Source organism: Clarias gariepinus, chromosome 8, assembly GCF_024256425.1.
Source record: "Clarias gariepinus isolate MV-2021 ecotype Netherlands chromosome 8, CGAR_prim_01v2, whole genome shotgun sequence".
NCBI classification, from domain to species: Eukaryota; Metazoa; Chordata; class Actinopteri; order Siluriformes; family Clariidae; genus Clarias; species Clarias gariepinus.
In genome coordinates, this window is record NC_071107.1 from 25,545,053 (window position 1) to 25,552,319 (window position 7,267).

The following is a 7,267-nucleotide window of genomic DNA, read 5'->3' on the forward strand; positions in this document are numbered from 1 at the left end:
ACTCGGTTAATCTAGACAACTTGGGTATTTCGTCTGGTTTTGTTGAGATATATAATTGGGTATCATCAGCATAACAATGGAAACTAATCCCATGTCTTCTAATGATGTTACCCAAGGGAAGCATGTATATTGAGAACAGCAGAGGTTCTAAAACTGACCCTTGTGGGACCCCATATTTCCCAGCATTACACCAAACGGTTCTCCATTTAGATCTACAAAATGGTATCGATCAGACAGGTATGATCTAACCTATGTGATTTTGTAAGCAATCTATGTGAATATTATGAACTATAGTGTCAAATGCAGCACTAAGATCAAGTAAGACTAGTATTTAGATGCAGCCTTGGTCCGAAGCTAAAAACAAGTCGTTTGCAATCTTAACTAGTGCAGTTTTTATACTATGATGGGGCCTGAAACCTGACTGAAATTCTTCGAGAATGTTGTTTTTCTGCAAGAATGTGCATATTTGAGCGGATACTACTTTTTCTAATATTTTTGATATAAAGGGAAGGTTTGAAATCGGTCTGTAATTTTGTTATTTCATTCGCGTCCAAATTAGATTTTTTAAGGAGCGGCTTAATAACTGCCAACTTAAAAGGTTTAGGGATGTGATCTACTGTAGATATAATGAGAAATTAATATTGTTTAGAGGTGGCTCTTCAACCGTATGCATCAATTATTTTAAAAATCCGGTTGGGATTGGATCTAACAAGCACGTTGTTGATTTAGCTGAGGTGATAAGTTTATACAGCTCTTCCTGTCCTATACCTGTAAAGCACTGAAAAACTAAATGTGAAGCTTTAGCCTGGACTGGATCATGAGATGCTATTAGAAGTTGAACCTCCGTTATTTTCTTCCTGATACTATAGATTTTTTCATTTAAAAAGTCCATAAAGTCTTCACTTCTAAACTGTGATGAGATACTCTCTGCGAGCATCTTAGGTTTTGTTAGGCGAGCCACTGTACTAAATAAGAACCTGGGATTGTTTTGGTTTCTTGCTATCAGTTGGCTAAGATGCTCGGTCCTAGCAGTTTTTAGAGCCTGTCTATAGCTGCACATACTGTCTTTATACACAATTCGAAAAACTTCTAATTTAGTTTTTCTCCATTTTCGCTCGAGGTTACAGGTTGCTCTCTTTAGGGCGCGAGTATGACTATTGTACTAAGTTGCAAGTGTTTTATATCTATTTTTAATCTGATGGGACCAACAGTGTCTAATGTACTGATAAAAGTAGTGCCCATGTTGCTAGTCACTTCATCTAGATTGTCTGCATTTATGGGTCTAATAAGAAATTGGCAAATTACTTGTGAATCTGTCTTTAATAGTCGGATTCATATTTCTAACAAATCGATAATGTGGGGAGACACAGCTAATCTGTTTTACGAGTAGAGTATATATCAGGAAGTGATGATCACTTTGAGGAAAAATCTCTATATTAGAGACATCTATACCATGGGATATAATTAAATCTAACCGTATGATTACAGCAAAGAGTTGCTCCATTTTTATTTTGTTTAACCCCAAAGGAATTTAGTAAATTCATAAATGTGAGTGCTAAAGCGATGTTAGCATCATCTACATGAATGTTAAAGTCTCCTACTATCAACACTTTGTCAGAGTTAACCAATAGGTCTGATAGCAGATGTCAAAATTCTTTAAGAAAATCGACATATGGCCCCAGGAGTCTATACACGGAGGCCATTGTAAAATATTGCAAGGGTTTATTATGTATTTCATTGAGTGCAACATTAATGATGAGCACTTCAAATGAGTTAAACCTGGGCCTTATTTTCTGAGTAACAGTGAGTACATTATTGTAGATAGTGGCGACACCACCACTGCGACCAGTTAGACGGGGCTCGTGCTTATAAAAATATCCTGACGGAGTAGACTCATTCAGACCAATATATTCATTTGGTTTAAGCCAGGTTTCAGTGAGGCAGAGTGTGTCAAGGCAATAATCTGATACCATTTCATTAACAATAAGTGCTTTCGGTGCAAGGGATCTAATGTTGAGAAGGCCAAATTTAGAGGTAGATTTTGATTAGATTTTGATTGGTTTAATGGTTATCAGATTGTTTCAGCTGAATTTAACGAATTTATTCTTTTTTTCCCTCACTATTCGGGGAACAGACAATTTCTATAGAACAAGCTGTGTTTGCGTTTATCAGTATGGTGAGTTGTATTGTGGCTAATATCTAAAGTAAGTCAACTTACATAAGATATATCTTAAGTGTGTTTCCCAAACTGATTTAGAAATCTTCTTAAGTCGCCGTCTTTTAAGTCCGACGTTACAAAGCGTTGTCTACAGTAAAGGTACTAAATTAGTTGACGCGGAAAGATGGAAACGTACTCACAGCGCCAAAAACTCGCGGTGAATCATGATAAACGGTACTTATGGCCACCGCGTAAAACCACGTAGGTGAGACAGAGGTATAACACTGCATCTCACATTCAAACCGCATAGATTAGATAGGTGTATTAAGTATTACAATCACTCAGAAAACTGAATGGATTTGGGGTTTAAACTAAATCAAATGTCATCATAAAATAAAACGTATCAAAAGAAAAGTCCATCCAGTCATGGATGATGGCTAATGATTAATGAAACATATAATAAACAAAAAGCAGCAAGCAGCTCGACATCAGGACATAGAGTGCAAGTACGTTGCGTTAGCCTGGCAAGCGCAGGTCTGAGCAGATCAAGAAGCTTCATAATTTATTGCCTATTTTCTGCCCATAGCCACCTTAGGCAAAAAATTAAAAGGGCTGAAGTTTTGCCTAAAGAAAAATTTACATGAAGCACACGGCTCCACGGATGGCGCCATCTTCAGTTTAACATAACATGCTGTATCGCTCCCAAATTGTTTGCCACCTGTTCAATATTAAAAATGATTGCCAATTTTACTGCATTAATCACATTATGAAACAGGCTATTTAAAAGTCAGTATTAGTTTTAATATCAAATAAAATTCTTAAAACAGGCCTACAGTATATTACGTTAGCTTAGTCTGCATTTCCTTGGACATTTGAGAACTACTTAATGCTCCTACAAGATCAACAAGTCTGTTTTTACACTATATGGACAAATGTTTGTGAAAAAGCCCCAAAATCTAAAGTAGACAAAAAAAAAGCCCCCTATAGTGGTTTAATATGCAGACATGCAGGACACATCAAAAACAAGATGACATTATTGTAAAAACATTTTATTTGATTCTTAAAATAGCAACACTCATTTTGACTTAAGGAAGATGATGTACTCAATGTTAAAAACACTGATCCAGGGTTTCTCAAACATTTTGCAGCACAAGTTAAAAAAAAATATTTACATAGATCAGGCAGTACATAAAACCAGCTGATTAACATGTATACCTCCTATTAATGAAACTGAACGGCTGAGGCTGGGACTCTGAATACCTCTGAAGGTGTACTGTGGTATCTAGCAGTGGTATCTAATGTTTTAGCAGCAAATCCTTTATGCCCTTTTGAAAAGTGGGGCCTTCAGGGATTGAGCTTGCTTGTTCTGCACATCCCACAGGTACTCAATCAAATTAGGATCTGGAAAAATCTCGATCAAATCCTTGAACTGTTTTATCTCTGAAATCATTTCTGAACAATATTTGTAGTGTGGCGAGGAACATTATACTGTTGAAGCAGGCCAATGCCATTAGGGAATATTGTTACCATGCATGGGTGTACAGCCGTTGGCAAAAGTTTTAAGGATGACACTATATACAGTGGAACCTTGGATTACGAGCACAATTCATTCCGAAAGTGGGCTCGTATTCCAAAACATTCGTAAACCTAATTTAATTTTCCCATAAGAAATAATGGAAACTCAAATTATCTGTTCCAAAGCTTAAAAAATAAATGCATAAAATTAACTAACACAAAATATTAAGTAAAAATAAAACAAATTAACCTGCACTTTACCTTTTAAAAAAAGTAAAAATAAATCCTGACAAATAAGTGTTTCCGTTTGTGCGTGCAGGCGTTGCGTACATGCGTGTGAATCTAAAGTAAGCCGCCTTTTTGCTTATGCAATTACTCTTCCTCCACCGTTTTCACACAACGAAAACGCCGGTTTGTAAAAATAAACAAGAAATCTCTCTAATGACACTCGATTGAGCAAAGTAAAAATAAAACAAATTAACCTGCACTTTACCTTTTAAAAAAAGTAAAAATAAATCCTGACAAATAAGTGTTTCCGTTTGTTTCAGTGTTCAGGCGCTGCGTACATGTGTGTAAATCTAAAGTAAGCCCCCTTCTTGCTTATGCAATTACTTTTCCTCCACCGTTTTCACACAACAAAAACGCCGGTTTGTAAAAAAAAAAAAAAATCTCTCTAATGACACTCGATTGAGCAAAGTAAAAATAAAACAACTTAACCTGCACTTTACCTTTGAAAAGTATCGCGACAGAGCAGTGTTTGTGTAAAGCAGAAGGAGAGACGATTACCCAAAATTCTGCAGCACAAGGGAGAGAAAAACCGTTGGTTCATTTGTGATCACGTGACGCTTGGCGTCAAAACTAGAAGCGCATGCGTAATACATGATACTCTGTATTTGTAAACCAAGACTTGTTTATTTTCCAAGTCAAAATTTATTAAAAATCTTTGCTCGTCTTGCGAAACACTCGCAAACCGTGTTATTCACAATCCGAAGTTTCACTGTATTTATACAAGTATAAATGTTTAGATCTTTTTGAATATACACAAACCTGCTGCCTCAGGTTTTTCGCAGATAAAGTGGAATTAATTGCAAAGTCTCTCTTTGCCATGAAAATCAACTTAATCCCCCCTACCAAAAAAAAACAAAACATGTTCACTGCCTCCCGCCCGCAAAAGGACCAGCTGACATGTCAGTGATTTTCTCGTCAACAGGGGTGAGTGCTGACGAGGACAAGGGTGGAGATCACTTCGTCATGTCAGCTTTAAAAGGAGGTGGTACTTGAAATCATTGTTCTTCTGTTAAACATGGTTACCTGCAAGCAAACACGCGCAGTCATCGTTGCTTTGCACAAAAATAAATTAACAAGATTGCACCTAATCAATCATTTATCAGATCATCAAGAACTTCAGGGAGAGAGGTTCAATTGTTGTCAAGAATGCTTCAGGGTGCCCAAGAAGGTCCATCAAGCACCAGGACCATCTGCTAAAACTGAGAGTTTGCTAACAGCTGCAGAATCAGGGCGTGACCAATGCAGACCTTGCTCAGGAATGGCAGGAGGCAGGTGTGAGTGCATTAGCATGCAAACTTAGGCTTAGACTTTTGGATGGCCTGTCGTGAAGAGATGAAAAATAAAGAGGCCACTTCTTTCCTGAATAAAACATCAGGAACAGACTGTAAAAAGTATCCTGTAAAAAGGGATTGGACTGCTGAAGACTGGGGTAAAGTCCTTTTCTCTGATGCATCCCCTTTCTGATTGTTTGGGCCAACCGAAAAAAAAAATCTTGTCCAGAGGAGAAAAGGTGAACGCTACAATCAGTCCTGTGTCCAACATCTTGAGACCATTCAAGTGTGGGCTCACTCACCATTTTGCCTAAGAACAAAGCCATGAAAAAAAAAAAAATGGTACAAAAACATCCAAGAACAACTTCTCCAACCATCCAAAAACAGTTTGGTGACGAATAATGCCTTTACAAGCATAATGGAGCACCTTGCTATGAAGCAAAAGTGATAACTAAGTGGCTTGGGGAACAAAACATCGAAATTTTGGAAACTTGGGAGGAAACCTCCCAAAACCTTAACCCTACCGAGAACTTGTGGTCAAACCTCAAGAGGCAGAAAGACAAACAAAAACACACAAATGCTAACAAACTCCAAGCATTGAATATGCAAGAATGGCCTGCCACCAAAATGACGAAAAGATATAAAAACACTGAAGCAGCAAACTTTGTGAATATTAATATTTGTGTCATTCTCAAAACTTTGTTTATGTGTTGGGATATATCAAAGTAACATGCACATGAACACTAGGACACCAAGTCCCAGCCATCTAGCCATTACATTTTAGCTCTTGACAAAGTACAGTGAGGTCAATAAGTTCTCTTACTTAAAAATTATGGAGGGGTCTACAATTTTTTCAGCATAGGTGCATTTCCACTGTGAGAGACAAACATTTTTTTTTAACAATTTATTTGTGAATTACAGTGTCAAGTATTTAATCACTTGCTTATCAGCCAAATTTCTGACTCTCAAAGACCAGTTATTTTGCTTTTAAAAAGTCCATCTACACTCTGCTCATGATTCTAAATTAGTAGCACCTGTTTGAGGTCATTAGCTTTCATAAAGACACCTGTGCACCCCACAATCAGCCAAAGTATAAGTAGCAACATGGGCAAAACCAAAGAGCTGTCAAAAGACACAAGAGGCAAAATTGTAGACCTTCACCAAGCTGGAAAGGGCTATGGGGCAATTGCCAAGCAGCTTGGTAAAAAAACAAAAACAAAAAAAACTGTTGGAGCAATTGTCAGAAAATGGAAGAGGCTAATTATGTCAATGTCCCTCGGACTGGAGCCCCACGGAAGGACTCTCCTCGTGGGGTATCAATGGTGCTAAGAATGGTGAAGAATCAGCCCAGAACTGCACGGGAGCTGGTCAATGCCGTGAAGAGAGCTGGGACCATCATTTCCAAGGCTCATGGTTTAAAATCTTGCATCGCACAGCCCATGTCCAGGCCCATCTAAAGTTTGCCAGGGACCATCTGGATGATCCAGAGGAGTCATGGGAGAAAGTCCTGTGGTCAGATGAGGCCAAAGTAGAACTTTTTGGTCTTAACTCTATTCGCCGTGTTTGGAGGAAGAAGAATGATGAGTATCAGCCCAATAATACCATGCCTACAGTGAAACACACAGTGGGACTGGAAGCATCATGGTTTGGGGGTGTTTTTCTGCACAGGGGACAGGATGACTGCACTGTATTAAGGAGAGGATAAACAGGGCCATGTATTGTGACATATTGGGCAAAAACCTCCTTCCCACAGTCAAGAGCATTAAAGATGGGTTGTGGCTGGGTCTTCCAACATGACAATGACCTAAAGCACACAGCCAGGAAAACCAAGAAGTGGCTCCGTAAGAAGCATATTAAGGTTCTGGAGTGGCCTAGTCAGTCTCCAGACCTAAATCCAATAGAAAATCTTTGGAGGGAGCTGAAACTCTGTGTTGCTCAGCGACAGCCCTGAAACCTGACAGATCTAGAGAAGATCTGTATGAAGGAGTGGGCCAAAACCCCTCCTGCAGTGCGTGCAAACCTGGTGAAGAACTAC